The sequence below is a fragment of the Bufo gargarizans genome, chromosome 1, assembly GCF_014858855.1.
Source record: "Bufo gargarizans isolate SCDJY-AF-19 chromosome 1, ASM1485885v1, whole genome shotgun sequence".
Taxonomy (NCBI): domain Eukaryota; kingdom Metazoa; phylum Chordata; class Amphibia; order Anura; family Bufonidae; genus Bufo; species Bufo gargarizans.
Window position 1 is genome coordinate 742,443,339 of NC_058080.1, and position 17,629 is coordinate 742,460,967.

The following is a 17,629-nucleotide window of genomic DNA, read 5'->3' on the forward strand; positions in this document are numbered from 1 at the left end:
TTTTGATTATTTTTTTTAAATTATTTTTTTTACTTTTTTTACTGTATATTATTGTTCCCATAGGGAACTATAAAAACCTAATCATCACATTGCTTCTCTCATACACCAACATTCGAGTTTATGAGAGTTACAATGTATTCCTATAAAGCTCTGCCACAGGCACGGGGTTCATAGGAGCTAACATGCGGCAGCTTCAGTTCATTACGGAGGACTGAGGCTGCCGCACAATGCATCCGGCTCCCCTGATCCTCATGTTTGACCACAGCATCTGAAGGGTTAAAAGTCAGATCATAGTTACCACCAGTCACTGACATTAGCTGCTGGTGTCTGCTGTATGAAACAGCCGGCACCTGGCAGCTATGGTGCATAAGAGAGCTTATTGTTCCTTCCGGTAATTAAGTAATAAATTCTCAACCTTCCTGATCTCTTTACTCCAGGCAAAATAGATCTCAGGACATTTGGAAAGATCTAGGGAATGGAGATGATATTCAACATTACAGTAAAGCTCATAACAGACACTGGAAGGAGGAGACCTGATTATAATTACCAAAGAACAATCCTTTGGAGTAAGAAGGAATCTGAAGTACAGATCCACTGATGACAAGACTAGAATCTCCCTGTTCTTATGGCAGATGTCATGGACAGATGGGAATAACCTCTTTAGATTAGGTATTTATGTGGGCCCTCCTCAAGAGGTTCAAAGGGAGATGATCTTAAAACTTTAAGGACTAAGTTCAAGTCCTATTTTGACACAGATTCTGAGTATGGAAGGCTACACCTTAGCAAACCTTTCAGGAATCTTTTATCAAGGACTATTGTGACAAGGATAAACTTGCAGAATGGGCAAAATTTTGACTTTTTACGTTGATATTCTAAAGTCTTTTCCAAAATTGTCTTGCAGGAAGCCTAAGAGGCTGATAATCTGTGGTTTAGAACTATCCACCCCTTAATAGAATTCAAGTTGAATAGATTTACTTAATCCTTGTGTAAGCCCTTTAAGTGGAGACCTGGCTACGACAAGGTCTTCTAGACTATGTCTTAGAGACCATTAGGTTGATATTGTGGCTGTATGGTTGAGTCTCCACAGGTTCTGGCAGAGTCCAGTGCTCTACACACACACAATTTGCACTAGGGGAAGTCTGTAGATACACCCTTGACCCTTGAATCATCCTTGATTTAATCAAAGAGGCTTCAAGATATTTAAAGAGGCTGTCAAACTGAACCTCTTCAGGTCTTGGCAGAGTTTAGTGTCCTAGACACACACAAACTGCAGTGGGAGAAGTCTTTAAGTTATAATCTTGACTCAACTGAATGAGTTAGGAAAAATTATCTTTTGGTAGATTGAGGCTCAAAGTGTGGTAGGATCTTCATGACATCAGAGAGGCCTCTAGATAGAAATCGAGGCTAGCAACCTTCAGGCTGTTAGGATCAATCTTTACAAATATTGGCAGAGTTAATTGCCCTCATATCAATGGTCTACACTGGGGGAAGTCTCAGTAACACCCTTGACTCACCAGCATGTTGGGAACCATGACCTCTCTGGCCCGAACAGTATGATGGCTGTACTGTCGTCTGGTCTAGCCTGATTTTCATCAATACACTAATTATCATGGAAACTGGAGGAAAAATGTAGGCCAGCCTGAACCTCCAAGGAATGGACAAGGTATCGGCTGCCAAGGGATATTCCGCCTAATAAAGGGAAAGGAATGTTTCCATCTTGGCACTGAACATGATTCCACTAAGCAATTTGTTTTAAGATCTCTGGATTCAGAGACCATTCTCCTGTAAAGGCTAGACCTCGACTGTCGGTTAGCAACAATGTTGAAGGAGCCTCAAAAAAGTACAGCGGACAGATGGGTCAGGTTTCTGTCCATGTCCCTTTAGTAGCGTATATAAGTAGAAAAATATAATCGATGTTCAGCGGTGCAGTTACAGTCAGGTCCATAGATATTGGAACATCAACACAATTCTAAAAATTTTAGCTCTATACAACACCACAATGGATTTTAAATGAAACAAACAAGATGTGCTTTAACTGCAGACTGTCAGCTTTAATTTGAGAGTATTTACATCCAAATCAGGTGAACGGCGTAGGAATTACAACAGTTTGCATATGTGCCTCCCACTTGTTAAGGAACCAAAAGTAATGGGACAAAAAAAAATCATAAATCAAATTTTCACTTTTTAATACTTGGTTGCAAATCCTATTTGCTAAGGGACCAAAAGTAATGGGACAATTGGCTTCTCAGCTGTTCTATGTCCAGGTGTGTGTTATTCCCTTATTATCCCATTACAATGAGCAGATAAAAGGTCCAGAATTATTTTCTTTTTTTTTTATCTATAATACAAAAAATATACCAAAGGTCCAGAATTAATTTCCAGTCTGCTATTTGCATTTGTAATCTGTTGCTGTCAACTCTCAAGATGAGATCCAAAGAGCTGTCACTATCAGTGAAGCAAGCCATCATTAGGCTGAAAAAACACAACAAACCCATCAGAGAGATAGCAAAAAGATTAGCGTGGCCAAAACAACTGTTTGGAACATTCTTAAAAAGAAGGAATGCATCGGTGAGCTCAGCAACACCAAAAGACCCGGAAGACCACAGAAAACAACTGTGGTGGATGACCGAAGAATTCTTTCCCTGGTGAAGAAAACACCCTTCACAACAGTTGGCCAGATCAAGAATGCTCTCCAGGAGGTAGGTGTATGTGTGTCAAAGTCAACAATCAAGAGAAGACTTCACCAGAGTGAATACAGAGGGTTCACCACAAGTAAACCATTGGTGAGCCTCAAAAACAGGAAGGCCAGATTAGAGTTTGCCAAACGACATCTAAAAAAGCCTTCACAGTTCTGGAACAAAATCCTATGGACAGATAAGCCCAAGATCAACTTGTACCAGAGTGATGGGAAGAGAAGAGTATGGAGAAGGAAAGGAACTGCTCATGAACCTAAGCATACCACCTCATCAGTGAAGCATGGTGGTGGTAGTGTCATGGCGTGGACATGTATGGCTGCCAATGGAACTGGTTCTCTTGTATTTATTGATGCTGTGACTGCTGACAAAAGCAGCGGGATGAATTCTGAGGTGTTTCAGGTAATATTATCTGCTCATATTCAGCCAAATGCTTCGGAACTCATTGGACAGCGCTTCACAGTGCAGATGGACAATGACCCAAAGCATACTGCAAAAGCAACCAAGGAGTTTTTTAAGGGAAAGAAGTGGAATGTTATGCAATGGCTAAGTCAATCACCTGACCCAGGGGCGGACTGGGCCGGGGGGCAGGGGGGCAATTGCCCCCCGGGCCTCCCTGGCTTGCTGTCCCGGCCGGCCGGCCGGGCCGGAATACACAGCCGCTTTATGCCAGGGACGCTTTATGCCAGGGACGAGACGGGGAGCAGGGGAGCAGTGCGCCGGAGCGGCGCAGGCGGCGCGATGACGTCATCGGCGCGATGACGTCATCGCGCCACCTGCGCCGGTCCTGCGGCCGTAAAGTGATTGCATCTCTGTGCTGGCTGGAGGCGGGAGTCCAGAGAAGCAGGGAGGTAAGTATGTCTGACTGACTTTTTATTTTTTTTTCTTTATTTCTGTCCCTATCTGGCTACTACTGGGCTGGCACTTTATGAGGGGGGTGGGGGGCAGGGGGCACAATCTGGCTAGTGGTGGCTACTCCTGGCACATTACTGCCAGTAGTAGCCAGATTAGGGGGGGCCCCCCTATAATGTGCCAGGAGTAGCCACCACTAGCCAGATTGTGCCCCCTGCCCCCCACCCCCCTCATAAAGTGCCAGCCCAGTAGTCTACTGGGCTGGCACTTTATGAGGGGGGTGGGGGGCACGGGGGCACAATCTGGCTAGTGGTGGCTACTCCTGGCACATTATAGGGCCCCCCCCCCTAATCTGGCTACTACTGGGCTGGCACTTTATGAGGGGGGTGGGGGGCAGGGGGCACAATCTGGCTAGTGGTGGCTACTCCTGGCACATTATAGGGGGGCCCCCCCCTAATCTGGCTACTACTGGCAGTAGTAGCCAGATTAGGGGGGGGGCCCCCTATAATGTGCCAGGAGTAGCCACCACTAGCCAGATTGTGCCCCCTGCCCCCACCCCCCTCATAAAGTGCCAGCCCAGTAGTAGCCAGATTAGGGGGGGGGGCCTATAATGTGCCAGGAGTAGCCACCACTAGCCAGATTGTGCCCCCGTGCCCCCCCCACCCCCCTCATAAAGTGCCAGCCCAGTAGACTACTGGGCTGGCACTTTATGAGGGGGGTGGGGGGCAGGGGGCACAATCTGGCTAGTGGTGGCTACTCCTGGCACATTATAGGGGGGCCCCCCCCTAATCTGGCTACTACTGGGCTGGCACTTTATGAGGGGGGTGGGGGGCAGGGGGGCACAATCTGGCTACTCCTGGCACATTATAGAGGGGCCCCTATCTGGCTACTCCTGGCACATTAGTGGGGGGGCCCTATCTGGCTACTGGCACATTATGGGGGACCTATGGCTACTGGCAGATTACAGGGGGGGCTATGGCTACTGGCAGATTATAGGGGGGGCTATGGCTACTGGCAGATTATAGGGGGGGCTATGGCTACTGGCAGATTATAGGGGGGCTATGGCTACTGGCAGATTATAGGGGGGGCTATGGCTACTGGCAGATTATAGGGGGGCTATGGCTACTGGCAGATTATAGGGGGGGCTATGGCTACTGGCAGATTATAGGGGGGGCTATGGCTACTGGCAGATTATAGGGGGGCTATGGCTACTGGCACATTATGGGGGGGCATATGGCTACAGGCACATTATAGGGGGGCCCTATGTGGCTACTGGCACATTATAGGGGGGCCCTATCTGGCTACTGGCACATTATAGGGGGCACTATGGGGACATTAGCTCAACTGGGGATATTACAATGGGGTATTTTGTGCACTGTCTATTATAAGGAGAATTATTTCTACTGGGGGGGGGGGGGCATTATGGTGGGCTTTATTACTCCCCCATGGTATGACCCCCTAGTAGCAGCCCCAGCCTCTCCCTGCTCTGTGACCCCTCTGCCCCTTCTCCAAATCCTTATTATGAAATCTTTCTCATTAGGATAAAACACAACATCAGCTCCGCCGAGCCCCCGGCCAAAGCGTAGAAGTGGCGTCCGAGATCCCCAAGGGTCAAGTAACTGTAAGTTTTCAAATGAAATATGTTTATGTTATACACATATAGCCTACACTGTGCCACACAATATACAGTTTCTCCTGCAAAAGTCTTTAAGTGTCATGGGGGGGACACAGAGCAGCGCCCAGCGGGGAGGAGAGAATACACGGATGCAACACTGTATCAGCCAGAAAATGACACTTTCGGCATTATACCAAAAATGCAATTTTCGGCTGATGTGTTTCGGCGGCCGATATATCGGAGCATGCCTAGTTTATTTTGTTTTACTGTGTTCTAATTTACATGGCTGACGGAAGTGGGGGGGGGGGGCTCAGTGGGCCTCTGGGTGTTACTTGCCCCCTGGGCCAAAAGTTGCCAGTCAGCCCCTGACCTGACCTGAATCCGATTGAGCATTTCACTTGCTGAAGACAAAACTGAAGGGAAAATGCCCCAAGAACAAGCAGGAGCTGAAAACAGTTACAGTAGAGGCCCGGCAGAGCATTGCCAGGTATGAAACCCAGGGTCTAGTGATGTCTATGCGTTCCAGACTTCAGGTTGTAATTGACTGCAAAGGATTTGCAACCAAGTATTAAAATGATTTATGATTATTATTCTGTCCCATTACTTTTGGTTCCTTAACAAGTGGGAGGCACAGATGCAAACTGCTGTAATTCCTGCACCGTTTACCTGATTTGAATGTAAATACTCTCAAATTAAAGCTGACAGTCTGCAGGTAAAGCACATCTTGTTAATTTAAAATCCATTGTGGTAGTGTATAGAGCCAAAAATATTAGAATTGTGTCGATGTCCCAATATTTATGAACCTGACTGTATATGTTGAAAAGCCTTTGGTGGCGTATGGAAAAAAAAAATATATTTGCCTTTCACCCTGCGATTTTGCAAGTTCTCCCTCTTAGAAATAATGGAGGGGTCTGAAATTCATATTGTAGGTGCATTCCCACTCTGAGAGACAGAATAAAAAAAAAAATCAGGAAATCACATTGTATGATTTTTAAAGAATTTATTTCTCTTGCACTGCTGAACATAAGTACAGGGAGTGCAGAATTATTAGGCAAGTTGTATTTTTGAGGATTAATTTTATTATTGAACAACAACCATGTTCTCAATGAACCCAAAAAACTCATTAATATCAAAGCTGAATATTTTTGGAAGTAGTTTTTAGTTTGTTTTTAGTTTAAGCTATTTTAGGGGGATATCTGTGTGTGCAGGTGACTATTACTGTGCATAATTATTAGGCAACTTAACAAAAAACAAATATATACCCATTTCAATTATTTATTTTTACCAGTGAAACCAATATAACATCTCAACATTCACAAATATACATTTCTGACATTCAAAAACAAAACAAAAACAAATCAGTGTCCAATATAGCCACCTTTCTTTGCAAGGACACTCAAAAGCCTGCCATCCATGGATTCTGTCAGTGTTTTGATCTGTTCACCATCAACATTGCGTGCAGCAGCAACCACAGCCTCCCAGACACTGTTCAGAGAGGTGTACTGTTTTCCCTCCTTGTAAATCTCACATTTGATGATGGACCACAGGTTCTCAATGGGGTTCAGATCAGGTGAACAAGGAGGCCATGTCATTAGATTTTCTTCTTTTATACCCTTTCTTGCCAGCCACGTTGTGGAGTACTTGGACGCGTGTGATGGAGCATTGTCCTGCATGAAAATCATGTTTTTCTTACCTTGCAGACTTCTTCCTGTACCACTGCTTGAAGAAGGTGTCTTCCAGAAACTGGCAGTAGGACTGGGAGTTGAGCTTGACTCCATCCTCAACCCAAAAGGCCCCACAAGCTCATCTTTGATGATACCAGCCCAAACCAGTACTCCACCTCCACCTTGCTGGCGTCTGAGTCGGACTGGAGCTCTCTGCCCTTTACCAATCCAGCCATCTGGCCCATCAAGACTCACTCTCATTTCATCAGTCCATAAAACCTTAGAAAAATCAGTCTTGAGATATTTCTTGGCCCAGTCTTGACGTTTCAGCTTGTGTGTCTTGTTCAGTGGTGGTCGTCTTTCAGCCTTTCTTACCTTGGCCATGTCTCTGAGTATTGCACACCTTGTGCTTTTGGGCACTCCAGTGATGTTGCAGCTCTGAAATATGGCCAAACTGGTGGCAAGTGGCATCTTGGCAGCTGCACGCTTGACTTTTCTCAGTTCATGGGCAGTTATTTTGCGCCTTGGTTTTTCCACACGCTTCTTGCGACCCTGTTGACTATTTTGAATGAAACGCTTGATTGTTCGATGATCACGCTTCAGAAGCTTTGCAATTTTAAGAGTGCTGCATCCCTCTGCAAGATATCTCACTATTTTTGAATTTTCTGAGCCTGTCAAGTCCTTCTTTTGACCCATTTTGCCAAAGGAAAGGAAGTTGCCTAATAATTATGCACACCTGATATAGGGTGTTGATGTCATTAGACCACACCCCTTCTCATTACAGAGATGCACATCACCTAATATGCTTAATTGGTAGTAGGCTTTCAAGCCTATACAGCTTGGAGTAAGACAACATGCATAAAGAGGATGATGTGGTCAAAATACTCATTTGCCTAATAATTCTGCACGTAGTGTATTTGAACACTTGAGAAACAGCAAGAATTCTGTCTCTCAAAGACCTGTTACTATGCCTTTAAAAAGTCCACATCTACTCCAATCATTAATCTAACTTAGTAGCACCTGTCTGAGCTCTTTAAAGACACCTGTCCACCCCACAGTCAGTCAGACGCCAACTACTACCATGGGCAAGACCAAAGAGCTGTCAAAAGACACCAGAGACAAAATTGTGGACCTCCAAAAGGCTACGGGGCAATAGCCAAGCAGCTTGGTGAAAATAGATCAACTGTTGGAGCAATTGTTAGAAAATGGAAGAGGCTAAAGACGACTGTCTCCCTCGGACTGGGGATCCATGCAAGATTTCACCACACCTCAGAACTACAAGTGAGGAGCTTGTCAATGACATGAAGAGAGCTGAGACCATAGTTTCAAAGGTCACTGTCGGTAGAACACTACACCATCATGGTTTCAAATCATGCATTGCACGGAGGGTTCCCCTGCTCAAGTCATCACATGTCCAGGCCCGTCTGAAGTTTGCCAATGACCATCTGGATGATCCAGAGGAGGCATGGGAGAAAGTCATATGGTCAGATGAGACCAAAGTAGAACTTTTTGGTCTAAACTTCATTCGTTATGTTTGGAGGAAAAAGAAGGATGAGTAGCATCCCAAGAACACCATCCCTACTGTGGAGCATGGGGTTGGTAACATCATGCTTTGGGGGTGCTTTTCTGTGAAAGGAACAGGATGACTGCAATGTATTAAGGAGAGAATGAATGGGGACATTTATTGTGAGACTTTGTGCAACAACCTCCTTCCCTCAGTCAGAGCATTGAAGATGGGTCGTGGCTGGGTCTTCCAACATGACAACGACCCGAGTGGCCTAGCTAGTCTCCAGACCCAAATCCAATAGAACATCTTTAGAGGGAGCTGAATCTCCATGTTGCTCAGCGACAGCCCCGAAACCTTGTCAGATCTAGAGGAGATCTGTGTGGAGGAGTGGGCCAAAATCCCTGCTGCAGTGTGTGCAAACCTGGTCAAGGACTACAGAAAACGTTTGACCTCTGTAATTGCTAACAAAGGCTTCTGTACCAAATATTAACACTGATTTTCTCAGGTGTTCAAATACTTATGTTCAGCAGTGCAAGACAAATAAATTCTTTAAAAATCATACAATGTTATTTCCTGAATTTTGTTTTTATTCAGTCTCCCAAAATGTGAATTTCAGACCCCTCCATGATGTCTGGGAGAACTTGCAAAATAGCAGGGTGTTCAAATACTTCTGTTCCTCACAGTATATGTTGAAAATCCTTTAGTGGCGTATACAAGTCGAAAAAGAAAAATATGTTTGTCATTCAGCGCTGCAGTTTTATGTTGAAAAGCCCTAAGTGGCATATATAAGTGGAGAAGGAAAATATATTCGCCATTCAGCGCTGCAGTTTTATGTTGAAAAGCCCTAAGTGGCATATATAAGTGGAGAAGGAAAATATATTCGCCATTCAGCGCAGCAGTTATATGTTGAAATGCCTTTAGTAGCGTATATAAGTAGAAAAATAAAAATATATTCGCCATTCAGAGCTTCAGTTATATGTTGAAAAGACCTTAGTGGCATATATAAGAGAAAAAAATATATATTCGCCATTCAGTGTTGGACTTATATGTTGAAAAGCCTGTTTGTCGTGTATTGGTGGCAAAAGGAAAATATATTTGCCGTTCAGCGATGCAGTTATATGTTAAAAAGCCTTTAGTGGCGTATATAAGTAGAAAAAGCTAAATATATTCGCTGTTATATGTTGAAAAAACTATGTTAGTTTCTTACAAAAGTTTGCTGTTTGCTTGTTTGCCAATTTTGTCTTCGTACTTACCCTGAGCCACTGGTGTCTATTGACCTCTATTGTTCATCAGTCACCTACCCCCATATTTAATGATGGCACCTGCAGCTAATTGACGATCGCGGACATTTAACCCTTCATATGCAGTGGTCAAATGTGAGCATGGCATCTGAGAGGGCTAGAACCTGGAAGCATGCGCCCTTTTCATAAAATAATGTTAAAAAATAACATCATGGGCTTCACCACATGCGAAAAACACCCAATCTATTAAAATATAAAAAAGCTATTGCAAATGGTGAATGGAGCAAAGGAAAAAATGGCCAATTCACTGTATTTTATCACTTTATTCACAAAAAAAAATTTTTTACAAAAAGCGATCAAGTACTACACACCCCAAAAGTATTATCAAAAACTACAGATAGTTCCACAAAAAACGAGACCCCACACATCTTCATAAACTTGACTATAAAAAAAGTTTTGGGGGGTCAGAAAATGGCGAAAAGAAAACAATAATTTTTCAAACATTTAGATTTTTTTTAAGACGCATAAAAATGGCCCCTGATTAAAATACATATTTTTTGTGGGAATTTTTGCCATTGATCCCCCTCTGGTATGTCACTATCCATGTTGTGGGACTATTTGTGCACTTCTAGTAAGTATTTAGTGGCTGCAGATATGACCTGAATTTTTTTTTTGTTTTGCCTGCCATTAAAATCAATAGGGTCCACCGCGAACGTGCGGTTCACGAATAATTGATCGTTCACTCTTCGTCCTTTACAAGTCATGGGTAATAGGGAGGGTATAACACCAAATGACACACATAAGGAATAGACCAGAGTCTAAACCTCAAAGCTTTGGGAGAGGGATGGTGACTTCCTAGGAATCCCTAGACCTCTCCCTGACTCCTGCCAGTAGGAGTAGACCCTGAAGGTGGAAATACTCATACACTGAAACCTAGTCCCTGAAGACCCTGGAAGGACCTAGGAATGGTGGCGGGAATGAGACTATTGCTTTCTTTCCAGATGAAGGAACCAGTGTCTCCCTGAGGCCTAGACAACAACACACACAAGCGAACAACAAAATGCAAGACAAAATTCACTTAGCTTAAATCAGAATGGAGGAGCAGGAGATCCAAAGGAACAACACACCAACTCAACCAACTCCAGAAGGAAATATCAACCACATGGTAAGCAGTGTGAGTCAGAACTAAATAGGACCTCTGTAATGACAACAAGCTGCACCTGACAAGAGGTGTGGTCATTACCAATCATAACATTGAAAGGAAAAAAACAGAGGGACTGTCAGATACCCTCACGTGCCACCAGTCTCTCTGATCCTCTTACCTCTGTCATGGGAGGGACCGTGACACTACCTCTGCAACTACTTACCTGAGGCCTAAAACTCTCAAATAACTGGCCAGCAGTCTGAAGGTGGTCAGTAATCCAGGTATGGGACCAAAGAAATTCTCTTTATTCTTAAGGAAGCAGCTATAAAGGACACCACCGTGTAAGGGTCAAAATAGCTGAGGAGATACTGAACAGATGGGCTGTGAAATGCAAGAGCATAAGGCCTTGTTCCTCACTCAGGAGTAGGACTACCTTAGCTGAGATTATAAAATATGCAGCCATCTCAACTGACTCTGTCAAAACTTTATATCCTATAAATGTATAAACTTTAGGCGGAGGAACCCACTATGTAAGTGATGAAGGAACTTTCAGCTTTTCTGTGGTAGCCATTTTGGAGACTCTGACTGTATTGTGTTCAAGACTGTATTTTGTGTTTAAATTTCTTAGTGCACAATAATAAGATGGCGACCGGCCGCCTGACAATTTCAGTGACTTGCTAAAAAATTTAGAAGTTAGTAGCTTTATGTTAAGATAAGAAAATCTGTTTGTGTTAGCAGTAGCCCAATTAGCCATAATGAACTATGCAAAGTAAGGCTTCAGTGTTATCCAATTATGAGTATTATTTGGATGTGTGTTCACCAATCACAATGATACTTTGAGACCCGTCACACCCTGTTGGAAGGTATATAAATAAAGGGGCTTGACCCTTCTTTGGTAGGAATCTTGCTGAGTTCTAAACCTTTCTGCTGAACACCATTATTCCACCGTTGCGACGTCATTCACCTGCAACACGTGGCTTGTTCCCTACGTGACTGACCATTGTGTTATCAAAAACATAGATCACAGCAATGATTTCTTTTAGGAATATTTTATTTCCAAATAGATATGCGGCAGAAGATTTAATTATTGTGCGTGCAAACGTTTTCGGCCGTATCTGGCCTTCGTCAGGCACTATAGGAATTACAATAAGATAATTTCAGTAACAATTAATTTCCAGTCAATTTACATCATTGATTATAGGAAAATCTTCATAATGTACATACATATGTCAAAAGAAAAAGAAAAAGAGTAAAATTAAATAAATAAAAGTTTCGCCGTCCTTTGATTATTCAGTTGCAGGTCATATAAATCACAATGGTGTAGGATATCTGTAATAGGTTAAGGTAGCTATACCGCCATTTGTATATTTGACATACACCTGGTCAGATCATCACGGCATTGTTATTGCTGATAACATAGTTCAATATTATTTTACACATTTCCTAATAATACGTTCATCTTCATACATTCAGGTATATATTTGTCCATTTCGTACTCTCCTGATCTTATCATTCCATATTGCATTACTTAATTCTATCATATTTTAGAGACTTTGGACCATTGCACATCCAGATAATAGTGTGGTTTAGCCTAAACCCAGGAAATGCACTAAAGACGCAAGAACCATATAACATATAAAAGGAGACATTGATCAAGCAGGGTTATTTAGCTAGTAGCTACTTACCTGTGCCGCTGGAGGTAAACAGGGAAAGATGCTTATGCATGGGGAGCCTATGGCCGCCGAATTGTGTATGGTCGCATATCCATGTGGTCATTCTCTGCTCTTTTATAGGAGCCAGGCGAAATCTAGGCCTATTCGCGCTCAGATGTGTGGTGGAACGCACCGGTTCTGTCCCGGTGCGTTTCACCGACCGGACGTGATGTCATGAAAGTGAACGCACTGCTGATGCAGCGGTGCGTTCCACGAACCGGAAGTGACGTGGATGTGTGAAGCGCATCGTTGGTATCACGGTGCGTTTCAAAGGCCGGAAGAAGGTGTAGCAGTTTGCGTTCCACCAGATTTGCGTTCATCACTATTGGGGCTGGCCTGCGAATAGGTTATAGATGTATGCCTGCAAGATATATAGGGATGATACAGCTAATGGGCTATAGGATACATGATAATGGTTATTGTACAGTCTGATGACTCTATAGATATAAACGAAAAAGGATACCCCCTGCGGCACTGGGTGTAGTGTTCATGGAGCCTGAGGAATTAAGAAAAGATTGAATTAAGGACAATAAATAAAATGTTATACGGTCTCATCAATTATTATTGTTCTTATGATAATGTGATACCCTTGTATACTGGTAAAGGAGGCTTTCCAGTCTAATAATGTCATTAGATTAAGGTATGTTCTTGATCCAATGTTCCGAGAGGGAGACATACACGGAACAAAGGGGGGGGGAGAAAAAGAGAAAAAGAGAGGAGGATCCATAAGATTATTGTCCAGGTGTAGAGATTCATTAAGCAAAGGCTTGTATTTCGTATTCCCTATTAAGTCCTTTTGGCGTCATGGTCTGTAGGGTATGGATCCAAAACGCCTCCCTATGTTTCAGCGTCTTGGATCGATCACCGCCTCTTCTTGATATAGGGATATGTTCGATTATTTGGAATTTTAATTGAGAGATACTGTGCTGTGCCTCATTGAAATGATATGGAAGTGGTAACAGTAGGTTTTGACGGCGTATTGTCGATTTGTGTTGACAGATCCTATCCCTTATAGTTTGTGTTGTTTCTCCCACGTACATAAGACCGCAGGGACATCTGATGGTGTATATGACGTAATCGGTCTCACATGTGAAGTAGCCCTGGATTTTAAAAGGTTTACCTGTGTGGGGATGGGATATCGATGGTCCTTTTTGTACATTTGTGCATTGTGCGCAATGTAAACACGGAAAAGTGCCTGTTTTGCGTGTATGTAGAAGTATTTGTCTTTGTGGAGATTTTGATGGTCCTATATCTGCCCTGACAAGAAGATCTCTAAGATTTTTGGGCCTTTGGTTACAGGGGAGTATTGGGTTCTTGAATTCATCTATTTCAGGGTAAGCTTTGTGTAAGAGGGGCCAATGGGATTTGATTATATTCACTACCTTCCTAGTGCTGGGATGAAATTTGTGAACAAAGGCGATGCGTTTGCCTGGTGGGGTGCGTTTGTCTTTGGGATCTGGTATTTTAAGTAATTTTTGTGGGTAACCTCTTTCCCGGAACCTATTTTTCATCTCTGATTCTCGTTCGTATCTTATGTTAGGGTCTGTCACTATGGATTGTACCCGTCTAAGTTGAGAACCTGGAAGTGCTTTCATGGTGGTGGGGGGATGGAAACTGGTAAAGTGTAATAGGTTATTGCGATCAGTTGATTTGCGGAAGAGATCAGTGGTGAGATGTCCCAGGGAATCTACATGTACCATAGTGTCCAGAAAACTGATTGATTTTTTGTCATAATGTATGGTGAATTCTAATTCCGGGTAGATATTGTTGAGGTGTTCATGAAATTGAGTAAGTGTTTCAAGGGGGCCCTGCCAGATGCAGAATATGTCATCTATGTATCGTTTCCATAGACGACTATATTGTAAGAAGAGAGAGTTGTTGTAGATGTATGATACCTCGACGTCTGACATATAGCAGTTAGCGTAGGGGGGGGCCACATTGGACCCCATCGCTGTCCCTTGTATTTGCATGTAGAATGTGTCTTGAAATAGAAAAAAGTTGTTCTGTAAGATGATTTTAAGTAGGTCAATGCAGAGGGAGATGATTTCGTTGTCTAGTTTATGTACGAGTAGTAAATTATGTACTGTTGTGATACCTTTTTGATGTTTGATGGATGTATAGAGGCTCGTGACGTCCCATGTGACTAGAAAGATTTCTGTAGAAGGTGGTTTGAAGTCCTGGATGATTTTGAGGAAGGACCCAGTGTCCAATAGAAACGATCTTGTCTGTTTAACTAGTGGGGTTAAGATTTTTTCTACAAATATAGCAAGTGGTGATAGTAATGAGTCTGTAGAGGCTACTATGGGGCGTCCCGGAGGGTTGGTCAGGTTTTTGTGGATTTTGGGCAGAATGTAGAATACTGGCGTGATTGGATGTGGCTTCATAAGAAAGTCAGCGGTTTTGGTGTCTATGATGTTATGAGTTTGGTAGTGTAGGAGGGTTTCCTGTATATTTTTGGTGATGGATGGGGAGGGGTTACTTTTGAGTTCTTTGTAGACTGAGGTGTCCTGTAGTTGTCTTTGAATCTCGGCTATATACTTGGACTTGTCCATCACCACTAATGCCCCTCCTTTGTCTGCTGGTTTTAGTATAAGGTCTTTACATTCTTTTAAAGTTTGAAGTGCCTGTATCTCAGTGTTAGTGAGGTTGTTCTTGTATTTATATTTGCCTCTACGTGTCTCCTGTCTGAATCGCTCAATGTCTCGCTGAATTAATTCTATGAACGTTTCTATTGCTGGGTACGTTTTAGGTGGAGAGAAGGTACTTTTGTTACGTAGGCCTAGCTCAGTGATTGATATTTTGGGTGGTGTAGTTTGTGTGGTTCTGAAGGTCTCTTTGGAAAAATGCGCTTTCAGGCGGATGTTTCTGAAGAATCGTTGTAAATCTAAGTCCAGCTGAAAAGTATCCAAGTGGTATGAAGGACAGAAGGATAGCCCTTTCTGTAATAGTTTCATTTCAGCTGGGCTTAATGATTTTGATGAAATGTTAATCACAAGTGAGTGTGTGGTTGTGTTGGATATATCTACCTGAGAGCGAGTTGTCATAGTGGATGTCTGATGACCCGTAGTCTCCCCACCTCGATGTCCTTGATTGATGCCTCGGGTTCTGCGTTGGTTACGGTTTGGATATTGACGGTGTTCTCCGCTAGACGTGGATCGTTGGGAATCAATTGATGAGGATCTCCTTGTCGGTTGATTTCTCTCTGTCCAGTTGTACACGTTATTGTTCCTATAATCATCACAATCTCTTAGGTACTTTTTCCTTTTGGTGATTTCTATGTCTTTTCTGGCCATGGTCAAAGTCGTGGAAAGCTTGTCCTGTAGTTTCTTATATTCATCTGTGGAGATGATGTCCTGAAGTTGTACTTCAATGGAACGGATTTTGGTCTTGGTTTCTGTAATTGTTGTCTGTAGATATTTCAGAGTTAGTGTCATAAGATCAAATGAACATTTGTTTAAAATATGTTCGAAATGTGTGCAGAATTCTGCGTTATCTTTGAAAAAGGTCGGGCGTATTCTCATACGTAATCCTCGTGGTATACGTTGTGTTTTTATATATTCAGCAAAGGTTATGCTGTGTAGCTCATAATTTTGAAGTTTTCTTGCTTCCCTTTCCAGATCTCTTGCCGCATATCTATTTGGAAATAAAATATTCCTAAAAGAAATCATTGCTGTGATCTATGTTTTTGATGACTACGGGGTTGGGAACCCTATCTACAGCAGCACAAGCAGAATAGCCACAAAGTTTGGTACATGACCATTGTGTTAGCCACGACTTAAGTTATACAGGCCTGAAGCTGAGTACTTTGTGCTCCGATGAGGACAGACATATTCACCTCAATAGATGACTCACTTTATGCAGATGAAAGATCTGATGACGTCTACACTTCCACAGAAGAAAACTGAGCAGATGACTTTCTGGCCTTATTCTCTCAAGTACAGCAGCTCCTGAGTAGAGGTGAAGGTCCCCAACCCAGACCAGAACAGCTTCCCACATTAGGCAGAAGAAGACCTGTTCAGTAAGGAGAGGCGGTCTATAGTGAATCCGGACTGAATTGGATCATTTCCAGGATGTTTGCATTCTGCAACTTTGAAGGCCCTAGAACCCTACAGGTGGAGACCCCCTGGTCATCATCCTGGTCCCCCAACCAGTCGGACAGTAACAATTTTTTTGTTACTTTCTTTCCTTAGAATGAATATTCCCCTCTTTATTCTTCTCCTCCTCAGAGGAGGAAAACAGTTTATCCTGAATTCACCATCAGGGGCTTCCTCTTCAGACCTGCATTCCCGGGAACAATTACATTTCACAGCTTGTACAGACTGTTATATCAAAAAAACTACAACACCCAGCATGTCCAGACAATAGTATATCAGAGGAGAGAACTACAACTCCCACAATGTCCAAACATTTATATATCAGAGGAGAAAAGTACAGAATGTTATTGTAGGTTGAACTACAACTCCCAACATTTTTCCAACTCTGTAGGAAATAAATAATAAAATGCTTTCTCCATACAAGGATCATCCCTGGGGGGAACTAACTCTCCTTAGGGAGAGAGCACCTTAATCAGTGAGGAGACTTATAGGCCATACATGCTCCTCTGGAATTTTGGGAGGGAAGGGATGCAAATGAGCTCTTAACAAGCTCTGCCTCTGATGCCACCAGATGTAAGGCAGCTCTCCTATAAGTCAATGTTCAGCTCTTAAAATAAGCCTTGAGACATGACTTGGATATTGGCCTCTTAACCAGTTAAGCCAGTGCTCTCTGCTCTGCACTGATGAGGGGCAATCACCCCGAAACAGCTGTCTGCAGATGAGGTGCCGGCTTATTTAATATCCAAGTCATGTCTCAAGGCCTATTTTAAGAGCTGAACATTGACTTATAGGATAGCTGCCTTACATCCGGTGGCATCAGAGGCAGAGCTTGTTAAGAGCTCATTTACATCCCTTTCCTCACATGTCCACAATTACAGATCCTCCTCCTTATTATCTCCTCTCTACAGCTGACTCTGCCTCCTTCACTGATCACATGATGGTGACATCATCACAGGTCCTTCACCACCTCCTCTCTCCACTGCTGAGCCCCACCCCCTGCACTGATCACATGACAGTGACGTCACCCAAGGTCCTTCACCACCTCTTATATTTCCACTGCTGAGCCCCGCCCCCTGCACTGATCACATGACAGTGAGGTCACCCCAG

At 43.2% G+C, this 17,629-nt stretch overlaps 1 protein-coding gene, 1 long non-coding RNA gene and 1 pseudogene across 3 annotated transcripts in view; 1 reads left to right on the forward strand and 2 right to left on the reverse strand.

Annotated features, from left to right (window-relative positions):
* Window positions 1–17,629, reverse strand: part of LOC122924957 — a 291,897-nt pseudogene that overhangs the window by 204,770 nt on the left and 69,498 nt on the right.
* LOC122924959 (gastrula zinc finger protein XlCGF26.1-like) overlaps window positions 1–17,629 on the forward strand; it is a 125,386-nt gene that overhangs the window by 7,206 nt on the left and 100,551 nt on the right. The window lies entirely within an intron of this gene.
* Window positions 11,849–17,287, reverse strand: LOC122925006. Its single transcript, XR_006387476.1, has 3 exons — window positions 15,455–17,287; window positions 12,892–12,924; window positions 11,849–12,045 (listed from the first exon to the last, which is right to left on the reverse strand). It is a non-coding gene; the product is annotated as an uncharacterized LOC122925006 (long non-coding RNA).